Source organism: Pseudophryne corroboree, unplaced genomic scaffold (genome assembly GCF_028390025.1).
Source record: "Pseudophryne corroboree isolate aPseCor3 unplaced genomic scaffold, aPseCor3.hap2 scaffold_2289, whole genome shotgun sequence".
Taxonomy (NCBI): domain Eukaryota; kingdom Metazoa; phylum Chordata; class Amphibia; order Anura; family Myobatrachidae; genus Pseudophryne; species Pseudophryne corroboree.
In genome coordinates, this window is record NW_026968942.1 from 26,597 (window position 1) to 42,583 (window position 15,987).

Genomic DNA, 15,987 nt, shown 5'->3' on the forward strand with positions numbered 1-15,987 from the left:
GTTTAGCTTGTAAAAAATGACCACAGAAGCTAAAATATGACATTAATTATGATAACATTGATGTTGTTGTTGTTTTTTAAACCTTTTCTATCACCGTGGACAGCTTATTCAAGTACCATCTGGCATGCATGTTCCTTTGTTGCTCATCATTCATCACCAAAAATGATTTTCTTTTTCAATTCTTATGACTGTACTGATTGTATTAAATAAAATCCACATCTAGCATTACCAATCAAAGCTGCAAAGTGCTCCAGTGGCGCAATTGGTCAGCGTGTGGTACTTATAAGATGGTATCTGTTGAGCAATGCCGAGGTTGTGAGTTCAAGCCTCACCTGGAGTATCTTTGTATACTATTTTTTTTCCTTTTCTTATGTCATTAGTCATTGATTATAAACTGCTACTTAATATTTAATATGATATTACAAAGGATGGAAGAAAGAAAGAAAAAACACAAACATGATTGTGCATTTAAGTTGTCAGCACACATCTGCTTTGGTTCAAATGCACTGCATATCTTCCTTCAGTCAGCCAACAAAACAGCAATGGAAAAGATTAACATACTGTTGGTAAAGCAGTTGCATCAAATTGATTTTCTGCAATATAGCATGATAATCCATACTGACAGCTCTGGATAGTACCAGCACATTTCTTGCTGGACTTGGTAATGCAAAGAACACAGTAAACAGCTTCAATTTTATTCAAAAATAAATAATTGACTATTAAAAACCTATCAGTCTTAAATAAGGACATCAGTAAGCACCACTGGCATAATGGATAAGGAACTGTTCTCCTAAGCCAGTGCTTGTGGGTTTAAGTCCCGTCGGAGTTGGAAGTCATTTCAGCAAGTGTCTCATCACTAAAGTTGATATTTTATCCTTGCTTCAACTGTAAAACAGTCTTGCAGTGTTTAGCTTGCAAAAAATGACCACAGAAGCTAAAATATGACATTAATTATAATAACATTGTTGTTGTTGTTTTTTAAACTTTTTCTATCACCGTGGACAGCTTATTCAAGTGCCATCTGGCATGCATGTTCCTTTGTTGCTCATCATTCATCACCAAAAATGATTTTCTTTTTCAATTCTTATGACTGTACTGATTGTATTGAATAAAATCCACATCTAGCAAAACCAACTAATGCTGCAAAGTGCTCCAGTGGTGCAATTGGTCAGCGCGCGGTACTTATAAGACAGTATATGTTGAGCAATGCCGAGCTTGTGAGTTCAAGCCTCACCTGGAGCATCTTTGTATACTGTTTTTTTTCTTTTTCTTATGTCATTAGTCATTGATTATAAACTGCTACCTTAATATTTAATATGATATTACAAACGATGGAAGAAAGAAAGAAAAAGCACAAACATGATTGTGCATTTAAGTTGTCAGCACACATCTGCTTTGGTTCAAATGCACTGCATATCTTCCTTCAGTCAGCCAACAAAACAGCAATGGAAAAGATTAACATACTGTTGGTAAAGCAGTTGCATCAAATTGATTTTCTGCAATATAGCATGATAATCCATACTGACAGCTCTGGATAGTACCAGCACATTTCTTGCTGGACTTGGTAATGCAAAGAACACAGTAAACAGCTTCACTTTTTCCTCAAAAATAAATAATTGACTATTAAAAACCTAACAGTCTTAAATAAGAACATCAGTAAGCACCACTTGCATAATGGATAAGTCACTGCCCTCCTAAGCCAGGGGGTCCAAGTCCCATATGGGGTGGAAGTCATTACAGCAAGTGTCTCATCACTAGAGTTGATATTTTATCCTTGCTTCAACAGTAAAACAGTCTTGCAGTGTTTAGCTTGTAAAAAATGACCACAGAAGCTAAAATATGACATTAATTAAGATAACATTGTTGTTGTTGTTGTTGTTGTTGTTTTTTAAACCTTTTCTATCACCGTAGACAGCTTATTCAAGTACCATCTGGCATGCATGTTCCTTTGTTGCTCATCATTCATCACCAAAAATGATTTTCTTTTTCAATTCTTATGACTGTACTGATTGTATTAAATAAAAAATACACATCTAGCATAACCAATCAAAGCTGCAAGTGCTCCAGTGGCGCAATTGGTCAGCGCGTGGTACTTATAAGACGGTATCTGTTGAGCAATGCCGAGGTTGTGAGTTCAAGCCTCACCTGGAGCATCTTTGTATACTGTTTTTTTTTCCTTTTCTCATGTCATTAGTCATTGATTATAAACTGCTACCTTAATATTTAATATGATATTACAAAGGATGGAAAAAAGAAAGAAAAAACACAAACATGATTGTGCATTTAAGTTGTCAGCACACATCTGCTTTGGTTCAAATGCACTGCATATCTTCCTTCAGTCAGCCAACAAAACAGCAATGGAAAAGATTAACATACTGTTGGTAAAGCAGTTGCATCAAATTGATTTTCTGCAATATAGCATGATAATCCATACTGACAGCTCTGGATAGTACCAGCACATTTCTTCCTGGACTTGGTAATGCAAAGAACACAGTAAACAGCTTCAATTTTATTCAAAAATAAATAATTGACTATTAAAAACCTATCAGTCTTAAATAAGGACATCAGTAAGCACCACTGGCATAATGGATAAGGAACTGTTCTCCTAAGCCAGTGCTTGTGGGTTTAAGTCCCGTCGGAGTTGGAAGTCATTACAGCAAGTGTCTCATCACTAGAGTTGATATTTTATCCTTGCTTCAACAGTAAAACAATCTTGCAGTGTTTAGCTTGTAAAAAATGACCACAGAAGCTAAAATATGACATTAATTAAGATAACATTGTTGTTGTTGTTTTTTAAACCTTTTCTATCACCGTGGACAGCTTATTCAAGTACCATCTGGCATGCATGTTCCTTTGTTGCTCATCATTCATCACCAAAAATGATTTTCTTTTTCAATTCTTATGACTGTACTGATTGTATTAAATAAAATCAACATCTAGCATAACCGATCAAAGCTGCAAAGTGCTCCAGTGGCGCAATTGGTCAGCGCGTGGTACTTATAAGATGGCATCCGTTGAGCAATGCCGAGGTTGTGAGTTCAAGCCTCACCTGGAGCATCTTTGTATACTGTTTTTTTTCCTTTTCTTATGTCATTAGTCATTGATTATAAACTGCTACCTTAATATTTAATATGATATTACAAAGGATGGAAGAAAGAAAGAAAAAACACAAACATGATTGTGCATTTAAGTTGTCAGCACACATCTGCTTGGTTCAAATGCACTGCATATCTTCCTTCAGTCAGCCAACAAAACAGCAATGGAAAAGATTAACATACTGTTGGTAAAGCAGTTGCATCAAATTGATTTTCTGCAATATAGCATGATAATCCATACTGACAGCTCTGGATAGTACCAGCACATTTCTTCCTGGACTTGGTAATGCAAAGAACACAGTAAACAGCTTCAATTTTATTCAAAAATAAATAATTGACTATTAAAAACCTATTAGTCTTAAATAAGGACATCAGTAAGCACCACTGGCATAATGGATAAGGAACTGTTCTCCTAAGCCAGTGCTTGTGGGTTTAAGTCCCGTCTGAGTTGGAAGTCATTACAGCAAGTGTCTCATCACTAGAGTTGATATTTTATCCTTGCTTCAACAGTAAAACAGTCTTGCAGTGTTTAGCTTGTAAAAAATGACTACAGAAGCTAAAATATGACATTAATTAAGATAACATTGTTGTTGTTGTTGTTGTTGTTGTTGTTGTTGTTGTTGTTTTTTAAACCTTTTCTATCACCGTGGACAGCTTATTCATGTACCATCTGGCATGCATGTTCCTTTGTTGCTCATCATTCATCACCAAAAATGATTTTTTTTTCAATTCTTATGACTGTACTGATTGTATTAAATAAAATCCACATCTAGCATAACCAAACAAAGATGTAAAGTGCTCCAGTGGCGCAATTGGTCAGCGTGTGGTACTTATAAGACGGTATCTGTTGAGCAATGCCGAGGTTGTGAGTTCAAGCCTCACCTGGAGCATCTTTGTATACTGTTTTTTTTCCTTTTCTTATGTCATTAGTCATTGATTATAAACTGCTTCCTTAATATTTAATATGATATTACAAAGGATGGAAGAAAGAAAGAAAAAACACAAACATGATTGTGCATTCAAGTTGTCAGCACACATCTGCTTTGGTTCAAATGCACTGCATATCTTCCTTCAGTCAGCCAACAAAACAGCAATGGAAAAGATTAACATACTGTTGGTAAAGCAGTTGCATCAAATTGATTTTCTGCAATATAGCATGATAATCCATACTGACAGCTCTGGATAGTACCAGCACATTTCTTGCTGGACTTGGTAATGCAAAGAACACAGTAAACAGCTTCACTTTTTCCTCAAAAATAAATAATTGACTATTAAAAACCTAACAGTCTTAAATAAGAACATCAGTGAGCACCACTGGCATAATGGATAAGTCACTGCCCTCCTAAGCCAGGGGGTCCAAGTCCCATATGGGGTGGAAGTCATTACAGCAAGTGTCTCATCACTAGAGTTGATATTTTATCCTTGCTTCAACAGTAAAACAGTCTTGCAGTGTTTAGCTTGTAAAAAATGACCACAGAAGCTAAAATATGACATTAATTAAGATAACATTGTTGTTGTTGTTGTTGTTGTTGTTGTTGTTTTTTAAACCTTTTCTATCACCGTGGACAGCTTATTCAAGTACCATCTGGCATGCATGTTCCTTTGTTGCTCATCATTCATCACCAAAAATGATTTTCTTTTTCAATTCTTATAACTGTACTGATTGTATTGAATAAAATCCACATCTAGCATAAAAAATTATTGTTGCAAAGTGATCCAGTGGCGCAATTGGTCAGCACGTGGTATTTATAAGACAGTATCTGTTGAGCAATGCCGAGGTTGTGAGTTCAAGCCTCACCTGGAGCATCTTTGTATACTGTTTTTTTTTCCTTTTCTTATGTCATTAGTCATTGATTATAAACTGCTTCCTTAATATTTAATATGATATTACAAAGGATGGAAGAAAGAAAGAAAAAACACAAACATGATTGTGCATTTAAGTTGTCAGCACACATCTGCTTTGGTTCAAATGAACTGCATATCTTCCTTCAGTCAGCCAACAAAACAGCAATGGAAAAGATTAACATACTGTTGGTAAAGCAGTTGCATCAAATTGATTTTCTGCAATATAGCATGATAATCCATACTGACAGCTCTGGATAGTACCAGCACATTTCTTGCTGGACTTGGTAATGCAAAGAACACAGTAAACAGCTTCACTTTTTCCTCAAAAATAAATAATTGACTATTAAAAACTTAACAGTCTTAAATAAGAACATCAGTAAGCACCACTGCCCTCCTAAGCCAGGGGGTCCAAGTCCCATATGGGGTGGAAGTCATTACAGCAAGTGTCTCATAACTAGAGTTGATATTTTATCCTTGCTTCAACTGTAAAACAGTCTTGCAGTGTTTAGCTTGTAAAAAATGATCACAGAAGCTAAAATATGACATTAATTAAGATAACATTGTTGTTGTTGTTTTTTAAACCTTTTCTATCACCGTGGACAGCTTATTCAAGTACCATCTGGCATGCATGTTCCTTTGTTGCTCATCATTCATCACCAAAAATGATTTTCTTTTTCAATTCTTATGACTGTACTGATTGTATTAAATAAAATCCACATCTAGCATAACCAATAAAAGATGCAAAGTGCTCCATTGGCGCAATTGGTCAGCGTGTGGTACTTATAAGACGGTATCTGTTGAGCAATGCCGAGGTTGTGAGTTCAAGCCTCACCTGGAGCGTCTTTGTATACTGTTTTTTTTCCTTTTCTTATGTCATTAGTCATTGATTATAAACTGCTTCCTTAATATTTAATATGATATTACAAAGGATGGAAGAAAGAAAGAAAAAACACAAACATGATTGTGCATTCAAGTTGTCAACACACATCTGTTTTGGTTCAAATGCACTGCATATCTTCCTTCAGTCAGCCAACAAAACAGCAATGGAAAAGATTAACATACTGTTGGTAAAGCAGTTGCATCAAATTGATTTTCTGCAATATAGCATGATAATCCATACTGACAGCTCTGGATAGTACCAGCACATTTCTTGCTGGACTTGGTAATGCAAAGAACACAGTAAACAGCTTCACTTTTTCCTCAAAAATAAATAATTGACTATTAAAAACCTAACAGTCTTAAATAAGAACATCAGTAAGCACCACTGGCATAATGGATAAGTCACTGCCCTCCTAAGCCAGGGGGTCCAAGTCCCATATGGGGTGGAAGTCATTACAGCAAGTGTCTCATCACTAGAGTTGATATTTTATCCTTGCTTCAACAGTAAAACAGTCTTGCAGTGTTTAGCTTGTAAAAAATGACCACAGAAGCTAAAATATGACATTAATTATGATAACGTTGTTGTTGTTGTTTTTTAAACCTTTTCTATCACCGTGGACAGCTTATTCAAGTACCATCTGGCATGCATGTCCCTTTGTTGCTCATCATTCATCACCAAAAATGATTTTCTTTTCAATTCTTATGACTGTACTGATTGTATTGAATAAAATCCACATCTAGCATAACCAATTAATGCTGCATAGTGATCCAGTGGCGCAATTGGTCAGCGCGCTGTATTTATAAGACAGAATCTGTTGAGCAATGCCGAGGTTGTGAGTTCAAGCCTCACCTGGAGCATCTTTGTATACTGTTTTTTTTTTTTCCTTTTCTTATGTCATTAGTCATTGATTATAAACTGCTTCCTTAATATTTAATATGATATTACAAAGGATGGAAGAAAGAAATAAAAAACACAAACATGATTGTGCATTTAAGTTGTCAGCACACATCTGCTTTGGTTCAAATGAACTGCATATCTTCCTTCAGTCAGCCAACAAAACAGCAATGGAAAAGATTAACATACTGTTGGTAAAGCAGTTGCATCAAATTGATTTTCTGCAATATAGCATGATAATCCATACTGACAGCTCTGGATAGTACCAGCACATTTCTTGCTGGACTTGGTAATGCAAAGAACACAGTAAACAGCTTCACTTTTTCCTCAAAAATAAATAATTGACTATTAAAAACTTAACAGTCTTAAATAAGAACATCAGTAAGCACCACTGGCATAATGGATAAGTCACTGCCCTCCTAAGCCAGGGGGTCCAAGTCCCATATGGGGTGGAAGTCATTACAGCAAGTGTCTCATAACTAGAGTTGATATTTTATCCTTGCTTCAACTGTAAAACAGTCTTGCAGTGTTTAGCTTGTAAAAAATGATCACAGAAGCTAAAATATGACATTAATTAAGATAACATTGTTGTTGTTTTTTAAACCTTTTCTATCACCGTGGACAGCTTATTCAAGTACCATCTGGCATGCATGTTCCTTTGTTGCTCATCATTCATCACCAAAAATGATTTTCTTTTTCAATTCTTATGACTGTACTGATTGTATTAAATAAAATCCACATCTAGCATAACCAATCAAAGATGCAAAGTGCTCCATTGGCGCAATTGGTCAGCGTGTGGTATTTATAAGACGGTATCTGTTGAGCAATGCCGAGGTTGTGAGTTCAAGCCTCACCTGGAGCGTCTTTGTATACTGTTTTTTTTCCTTTTCTTATGTCATTAGTCATTGATTATAAACTGCTTCCTTAATATTTAATATGATATTACAAAGGATGGAAGAAAGAAAGAAAAAACACAAACATGATTGTGCATTCAAGTTGTCAACACACATCTGTTTTGGTTCAAATGCACTGCATATCTTCCTTCAGTCAGCCAACAAAACAGCAATGGAAAAGATTAACATACTGTTGGTAAAGCAGTTGCATCAAATTGATTTTCTGCAATATAGCATGATAATCCATACTGACAGCTCTGGGTAGTACCAGCACATTTCTTGCTGGACTTGGTAATGCAAAGAACACAGTAAACAGCTTCACTTTTTCCTCAAAAATAAATAATTGACTATTAAAAACCTAACAGTCTTAAATAAGAACATCAGTAAGCACCACTGGCATAATGGATAAGTCACTGCCCTCCTAAGCCAGGGGGTCCAAGTCCCATATGGGGTGGAAGTAATTACAGCAAGTGTCTCATCACTAGAGTTGATATTTTATCCTTGCTTCAACTGTAAAACAGTCTTGCAGTGTTTAGCTTGTAAAAAATGACCACAGAAGCTAAAATATGACATTAATTATGATAACATTGTTGTTGTTGTTTTTTAAACCTTTTCTATCACCGTGGACAGCTTATTCAAGTACCATCTGGCATGCATGTTCCTTTGTTGCTCATCATTCATCACCAAAAATGATTTTCTTTTTCAATTCTTATGACTGTACTGATTGTATTGAATAAAATCCACATCTAGCATAACCAATCAATGCTGCAAAGTGCTCCAGTGGCGCAATTGGTCAGCGTGCGGTACTTATAAGACGGTATCTGTTGAGCAATGCCGAGGTTGTGAGTTCAAGCCTCACCTGGAGCATCTTTGTATACTGTTTTTTTCCCTTTTCTTATGTCATTAGTCATTGATTATAAACTGCTACCTTAATATTTAATATGATATTACAAAGGATGGAAGAAAGAAAGAAAAAACACAAACATGATTGTGCATTTAAGTTGTCAGTACACATCTGCTTTGGTTCAAATGCACTGCATATCTTCCTTCAGTCAGCCAACAAAACAGCAATGGAAAAGATTAACATACTGTTGGTAAAGCAGTTGCATCAAATTGATTTTCTGCAATATAGCATGATAATCCATACTGACAGCTCTGGATAGTACCAGCACATTTCTTGCTGGACTTGGTAATGCAAAGAACACAGTAAACAGCTTCACTTTTTCCTCAAAAATAAATAATTGACTATTAAAAACCTAACAGTCTTAAATAAGAACACCAGTAAGCACCACTGGCATAATGGATAAGTCACTGCCCTCCTAAGCCAGGGGGTCCAAGTCCCATATGGGGTGGAAGTCATTACAGCAAGTGTCTCATCACTAGAGTTGATATTTTATCCTTGCTTCAACAGTAAAACAGTCTTGCAGTGTTTAGCTTGTAAAAAATGACCACAGAAGCTAAAGTATGGCATTAATTATGATAACATTGTTGTTGTTGTTTTTTAAACCTTTTCTATCACCGTGGACAGCTTATTCAAGTACCATCTGGCATGCATGTTCCTTTGTTGCTCATCATTCATCACCAAAAATGATTTTCTTTTCAATTCTTATGACTGTACTGATTGTATTGAATAAAATCCACATCTAGCATAACCAATTAATGCTGCAAAGTGATCCAGTGGCGCAATTGGTCAGCGCGCAGTATTTATAAGACAATATCTGTTGAGCAATGCCGAGGCTGTGAGTTCAAGCCTCACCTGGAGCATCTTTGTATACTGTTTTTTTTTTCCTTTTCTTATGTCATTAGTCATTGATTATAAACTGCTTCCTTAATATTTAATATGATATTACAGAGGATGGAAGAAAGAAAGAAAAAACAAACACAAACATGATTGTGCATTTAACTTGTCAGCACACATCTGCTTTGGTTCAAATGCACTGCATATCTTCCTTCAGTCAGCCAACAAAACAGCAATGGAAAAGATTAACATACTGTTGGTAAAGCAGTTGCATCAAAATGATTTTCTGCAATATAGCATGATAATCCATACTGACAGCTCTGGATAGTAACAGCACATTTCTTGCTGGACTTGGTAATGCAAAGAACACAGTAAACAGCTTCACTTTTTCCTCAAAAATAAAGAATTGACTATTAAAAACCTAACAGTCTTAAATAAGAACATCAGTAAGCACCACTGGCATAATGGATAAGTCAATGCCCTCCTAAGCCAGGGGGTCCAAGTCCCATATGGGGTGGAAGTCATTACAGCAAGTGTCTCATCACTAGAGTTGATATTTTATCCTTGCTTCAACTGTAAAACAGTCTTGCAGTGTTTAGCTTGTAAAAAATGACCACAGAAGCTAAAATATGACATTAATTATGATAACATTGTTGTTGTTGTTGTTTTTTAAACCTTTTCTATCACCGTGGACAGCTTATTCAAGTACCATCTGGCATGCATGTTCCTTTGTTGCTCATCATTCATCACCAAAAATGATTTTCTTTTTCAATTCTTATGACTGTACTGATTGTATTGAATAAAATCCACATCTATCATAACCAATCAATGCTGCAAAGTGCTCCAGTGGTGCAATTGGTCAGCGTGCGGTACTTATAAGACGGTATCTGTTGAGCAATGCCGAGGTTGTGAGTTCAAGCCTCACCTGGAGCATCTTTGTATACTGTTTTTTTCCCTTTTCTTATGTCATTAGTCATTGATTATAAACTGCTACCTTAATATTTAATATGATATTACAAAGGATGGAAGAAAGAAAGAAAAAACTCAAACATGATTGTGCATTTAAGTTGTCAGCACACATCTGCTTTGGTTCAAATGCACTGCATATCTTCCTTCAGTCAGCCAACAAAACAGCAATGGAAAAGATTAACATACTGTTGGTAAAGCAGTTGCATCAAATTGATTTTCTGCAATATAGCATGATAATCCATACTGACAGCTCTTGATAGTACCAGCACATTTCTTGCTGGACTTGGTAATGCAAAGAACACAGTAAACAGCTTCACTTTTTCCTCAAAAATAAATAATTGACTATTAAAAACCTAACAGTCTTAAATAAGGACATCAGTAAGCACCACTGGCATAATGGATAAGGCACTGTACTCCTAAGCCAGTGGTTGTGGGTTTAAGTCCCGTCTGAGTTGGAAGTCATTACAGCAAGTGTCTCATCACTAGAGTTGATATTTTATCCTTGCTATAACAGTAAAACAGTCTTGCAGTGTTTAGCTTGTAAAAAATGACCACAGAAGCTAAAATATGACATTAATTATGATAACATTGTTGTTGTTGTTTTTTAAACCTTTTCTATCACCGTGGACATCTTATTTAAGTGCCATATGGCATGCATGTTCCTTTGTTGCTCATCATTCATCACCAAAAATGATTTTCTTTTTCAATTCTTATGACTGTACTGATTGTATTGAATAAAATCCAAATCTAGCATAACCAATTAATGCAGCAAAGTGCTCCAGTGGTGCAATTGGTCAGCGCACAGTACTTATAAGACAGTATCTGTTGAGCAATGCCGAGATTGTGAGTTCAAGCCTTCCCTGGAGCATCTTTGTATACTGTTTTTTTCCCTTTTCTTATGTCATTAGTCATTGATTATAAACTGCTACCTTAATATTTAATGTGATATTACAAAGGATGGAAGAAAGAAAAAAAAAACACAAACATGATTGTGCATTTAAGTTGTCAGTACACATCTGCTTTGGTTCAAATGCACTGTATATCTTCCTTCAGTCAGCCAACAAAACAGCAATGGAAAAGATTAACATACTGTTGGTAAAGCAGTTGCATCAAATTGATTTTCTGCAATATAGCATGATAATCCATACTGACAGCTCTGGATAGTACCAGCACATTTCTTCCAGGACTTGGTAATGCAAAGAACACAGTAAACAGCTTCAATTTTATTCAAAAATAAATAATTGACTATTAAAAACCTATCAGTCTTAATTAAGGACATCAGTAAGCACCACTGGCATAATGGATAAGGCACTGTTTTCCTAAGCCAGTGCTTGTCTGTTTAAGTCCCGTCTGAGTTGGAAGTCATTACAGCAAGTGTCTCATCACTAGAGTTGATATTTTATCCTTGCTTCAACTGTAAAACAGTCTTGCAGTGTTTAGCTTGCAAAAAATGACCACAAAAGCTAAAATATGACATTAATTATGATAACATTGTTTTTGTTGTTTTTTAAACCTTTTCTATCACCGTGGACAGCTTATTCAAGTGCCATCTGGCATGCATGTTCCTTTGTTGCTCATCATTCATCACCAAAAATGATTTTCTTTTTCAATTCTTATGACTGTACTGATTGTATTGAATAAAATCCACATCTAGCAAAACCAACTAATGCTGCAAAGTGCTCCAGTGGTGCAATTGGTCAGCCCCCGGTACTTATAAGACAGTATATGTTGCGCAATGCCGAGGTTGTGAGTTCAAGCCTCACCTGGAGCATCTTTGTATAATGTTTTATTTTTCCTTTTCTTATGTCATTAGTCATTGATTATAAACTGCTACCTTAATATTTAATATGATATTACAAAGGATGGAAGAAAGAAAGAAAAAACACAAACATGATTGTGCATTTAAGTTGTCAGCACACATCTGCTTTGGTTCAAATGCACTGCATATCTTCCTTCAGTCAGCCAACAAAACAGCAATGGAAAAGATTAACATACTGTTGGTAAAGCAGTTGCATCAAATTGATTTTCTGCAATATAGCATGATAATCCATACTGACAGCTCGGGATAGTACCAGCACATTTCTTGCTGGACTTGGTAATGCAAAGAACACAGTAAACAGCTTCACTTTTTCCTCAAAAATAAATAATTGACTATTAAAAACCTAACAGTCTTAAATTAGAACATCAGTAAGCACCACTGGCATAATGGATAAGTCACTGCCCTCCTATGCCAGGGGGTCCAAGTCCCATATGGGGTAGAAGTCATTACAGCAAGTGTCTCATCACTAGAGTTGATATTTTATCCTTGCTTCAACAGTAAAACAGTCTTGCAGTGTTTAGCTTGTAAAAAATGACCACAGAAGCTAAAGTATGGCATTAATTATGATAACATTGTTGTTGTTGTTGTTGTTTTTTAAACCTTTTCTATCACCGTGGACAGCTTATTCAAGTACCATCTGGCATGCATGTTCCTTTGTTGCTCATCATTCATCACCAAAAATGATTTTCTTTTTCAATTCTTATGACTGTACTGATTGTATTGAATAAAATCCACATCTATTATAACCAATCAATGCTGCAAAGTGCTCCAGTGGCGCAATTGGTCAGCGTGCGGTACTTATAAGACGGTATTTGTTGAGCAATGCCGAGGTTGTGAGTTCAAGCCTCACCTGGAGCATCTTTGTATACTGTTTTTTTCCCTTTTCTTATGTCATTAGTCATTGATTATAAACTGCTACCTTAATATTTAATATGATATTACAAAGGATGGAAGAAAGAAAGAAAAAACTCAAACATGATTGTGCATTTAAGTTGTCAGCACACATCTGCTTTGGTTCAAATGCACTGCATATCTTCCTTCAGTCAGCCAACAAAACAGCAATGGAAAAGATTAACATACTGTTGGTAAAGCAGTTGCATCAAATTGATTTTCTGCAATATAGCATGATAATCCATACTGACAGCTCTGGATAGTACCAGCACATTTCTTGCTGGACTTGGTAATGCAAAGAACACAGTAAACAGCTTCACTTTTTCCTCAAAAATAAATAATTGACTATTAAAAACCTATCAGTCTTAAATAAGGACATCAGTAAGCACCACTGGCATAATGGATAAGGCACTGTACTCCTAAGCCAGTGGTTGTGGGTTTAAGTCCCGTCTGAGTTGGAAGTCATTACAGCAAGTGTCTCATCACTAGAGTTGATATTTTATCCTTGCTTCAACTGTAAAACAGTCTTGCAGTGTTTAGCTTGTAAAAAATGACCACAGAAGCTAAAATATGACATTAATTATGATAACATTGTTGTTGTTGTTTTTTAAACCTTTTCTATCACCGTGGACATCTTATTTAAGTGCCATCTGGCATGCATGTTCCTTTGTTGCTCATCATTCATCACCAAAAATGATTTTCTTTTTCAATTCTTATGACTGTACTGATTGTATTGAATAAAATCCAAATCTAGCATAACCAATTAATGCAGCAAAGTGCTCCAGTGGTGCAATTGGTCAGCGCACGGTACTTATAAGACAGTATCTGTTGAGAAATGCCGAGGTTGTGAGTTCAAGCCTCACCTGGAGCATCTTTGTATACTGTTTTTTTCCCTTTTCTTATGTCATTAGTCATTGATTATAAACTGCTACCTTAATATTTAATATGATATTACAAAGGATGGAAGAAAGAAAAAAAAAACACAAACATGATTGTGCATTTAAGTTGTCAGTACACATCTGCTTTGGTTCAAATGCACTGTATATCTTCCTTCAGTCAGCCAACAAAACAGCAATGGAAAAGATTAACATACTGTTGGTAAAGCAGTTGCATCAAATTGATTTTCTGCAATATAGCATGATAATCCATGCTGACAGCTCGGGATAGTACCAGCACATTTCTTGCTGGACTTGGTAATGCAAAGAACACAGTAAACAGCTTCACTTTTTCCTCAAAAATAAATAATTGACTATTAAAAACCTAACAGTCTTAAATTAGAACATCAGTAAGCACCACTGGCATAATGGATAAGTCACTGCCCTCCTATGCCAGGGGGTCCAAGTCCCATATGGGGTAGAAGTCATTACAGCAAGTGTCTCATCACTAGAGTTGATATTTTATCCTTGCTTCAACAGTAAAACAGTCTTGCAGTGTTTAGCTTGTAAAAAATGACCACAGAAGCTAAAGTATGGCATTAATTATGATAACATTGTTGTTGTTGTTGTTGTTTTTTAAACCTTTTCTATCACCGTGGACAGCTTATTCAAGTACCATCTGGCATGCATGTTCCTTTGTTGCTCATCATTCATCACCAAAAATGATTTTCTTTTTCAATTCTTATGACTGTACTGATTGTATTGAATAAAATCCACATCTAGCATAACCAATCAATGCTGCAAAGTGCTCCAGTGGCGCAATTGGTCAGCGTGCGGTACTTATAAGACGGTATCTGTTGAGCAATGCCGAGGTTGTGAGTTCAAGCCTCACCTGGAGCATCTTTGTATACTGTTTTTTTCCCTTTTCTTATGTCATTAGTCATTGATTATAAACTGCTTCCTTAATATTTAATATGATATTACAAAGGATGGAAGAAAGAAAGAAAAAACACAAACATGATTGTGCATTTAAGTTGTCAGCACGCATCTGCTATGGTTCAAATGCACTGCATATCTTCCTTCAGTCAGCCAACAAAACAGCAATGGAAAAGATTAACATACTGTTGGTAAAGCAGTTGCATCAAATTGATTTTCTGCAATATAGCATGATAATCCATACAGACAGCTCTGGATAGCACTAGCACATTTCTTGCTGGACTTGGTAATGCAAAGAACACAGTAAACAGCTTCAATTTTATTCAAAAATAAATAATTGACTATTAAAAACCTATCAGTCTTAGTTAAGGACATCAGTAAGCACCACTGGCATAATGGATAAGGCACTGTTCTCCTAAGCCAGTGCTTGTGGGTTTAAGTCCCGTCTGAGTTGGAAGTCATTACAGCAAGTGTCTCATCACTAGAGTTGATATTTTATCCTTGCTTCAACTGTAAAACAGTCTTGCAGTGTTTAGCTTGCAAAAAATGACCACAAAAGCTAAAATATGACATTAATTATGATAACATTGTTGTTGTTGTTTTTTAAACCTTTTCTATCACCGTGGACATCTTATTTAAGTGCCATCTGGCATGCATGTTCCTTTGTTGCTCATCATTCATCACCAAAAATGATTTTCTTTTTCAATTCTTATGACTGTACTGATTGTATTGAATAAAATCCACATCTAGCAAAACCAACTAATGCTGCAAAGTGCTCCAGTGGTGCAATTGGTCAGCCCGCGGTACTTATAAGACAATATATGTTGAGCAATGCCGAGGTTGTGAGTTCAAGCCTCACCTGGAGCATCTTTGTATAATGTTTTATTTTTCCTTTTCTTATGTCATTAGTCATTGATTATAAACTGCTACCTTAATATTTAATATGATATTACAAAGGATGGAAGAAAGAAAGAAAAAACACAAACATGATTGTGCATTTAAGTTGTCAGCACACATCTGCTTTGGTTCAAATGCACTGCATATCTTCCTTCAGTCAGCCAACAAAACAGCAATGGAAAAGATTAACATACTGTTGGTAAAGCAGTTGCATCAAATTGATTTTCTGCAATATAGCATGATAATCCATACTGA

General features: G+C 35.8%; 9 non-coding genes across 9 annotated transcripts; all 9 read left to right on the top strand.

The window, feature by feature from the left end:
* Positions 1 to 247: 247 nt before the first annotated feature.
* Positions 248 to 340, top strand: TRNAI-UAU (transfer RNA isoleucine (anticodon UAU)). The gene is given in 2 exon segments: positions 248 to 285; positions 305 to 340. It is a non-coding gene; the product is annotated as a tRNA-Ile (tRNA).
* A 1,720-nt stretch (positions 341 to 2,060) lies between these two features.
* Positions 2,061 to 2,153, top strand: TRNAI-UAU (transfer RNA isoleucine (anticodon UAU)). Its single transcript is given in 2 exon segments — positions 2,061 to 2,098; positions 2,118 to 2,153. It is a non-coding gene; the product is annotated as a tRNA-Ile (tRNA).
* Positions 2,154 to 2,964: 811 nt separating this feature from the next.
* TRNAI-UAU (transfer RNA isoleucine (anticodon UAU)) lies at positions 2,965 to 3,057 on the top strand. Its single transcript is given in 2 exon segments — positions 2,965 to 3,002; positions 3,022 to 3,057. It is a non-coding gene; the product is annotated as a tRNA-Ile (tRNA).
* An 835-nt stretch (positions 3,058 to 3,892) lies between these two features.
* On the top strand, positions 3,893 to 3,985 carry TRNAI-UAU (transfer RNA isoleucine (anticodon UAU)). Its single transcript is given in 2 exon segments — positions 3,893 to 3,930; positions 3,950 to 3,985. It is a non-coding gene; the product is annotated as a tRNA-Ile (tRNA).
* A 4,396-nt stretch (positions 3,986 to 8,381) lies between these two features.
* On the top strand, positions 8,382 to 8,474 carry TRNAI-UAU (transfer RNA isoleucine (anticodon UAU)). Its single transcript is given in 2 exon segments — positions 8,382 to 8,419; positions 8,439 to 8,474. It is a non-coding gene; the product is annotated as a tRNA-Ile (tRNA).
* Positions 8,475 to 10,185: 1,711 nt separating this feature from the next.
* Positions 10,186 to 10,278, top strand: TRNAI-UAU (transfer RNA isoleucine (anticodon UAU)). The gene is given in 2 exon segments: positions 10,186 to 10,223; positions 10,243 to 10,278. It is a non-coding gene; the product is annotated as a tRNA-Ile (tRNA).
* A 2,620-nt stretch (positions 10,279 to 12,898) lies between these two features.
* Positions 12,899 to 12,991, top strand: TRNAI-UAU (transfer RNA isoleucine (anticodon UAU)). The gene is given in 2 exon segments: positions 12,899 to 12,936; positions 12,956 to 12,991. It is a non-coding gene; the product is annotated as a tRNA-Ile (tRNA).
* An 811-nt stretch (positions 12,992 to 13,802) lies between these two features.
* TRNAI-UAU (transfer RNA isoleucine (anticodon UAU)) lies at positions 13,803 to 13,895 on the top strand. The gene is given in 2 exon segments: positions 13,803 to 13,840; positions 13,860 to 13,895. It is a non-coding gene; the product is annotated as a tRNA-Ile (tRNA).
* An 811-nt stretch (positions 13,896 to 14,706) lies between these two features.
* TRNAI-UAU (transfer RNA isoleucine (anticodon UAU)) lies at positions 14,707 to 14,799 on the top strand. The gene is given in 2 exon segments: positions 14,707 to 14,744; positions 14,764 to 14,799. It is a non-coding gene; the product is annotated as a tRNA-Ile (tRNA).
* Positions 14,800 to 15,987: the final 1,188 nt, after the last annotated feature.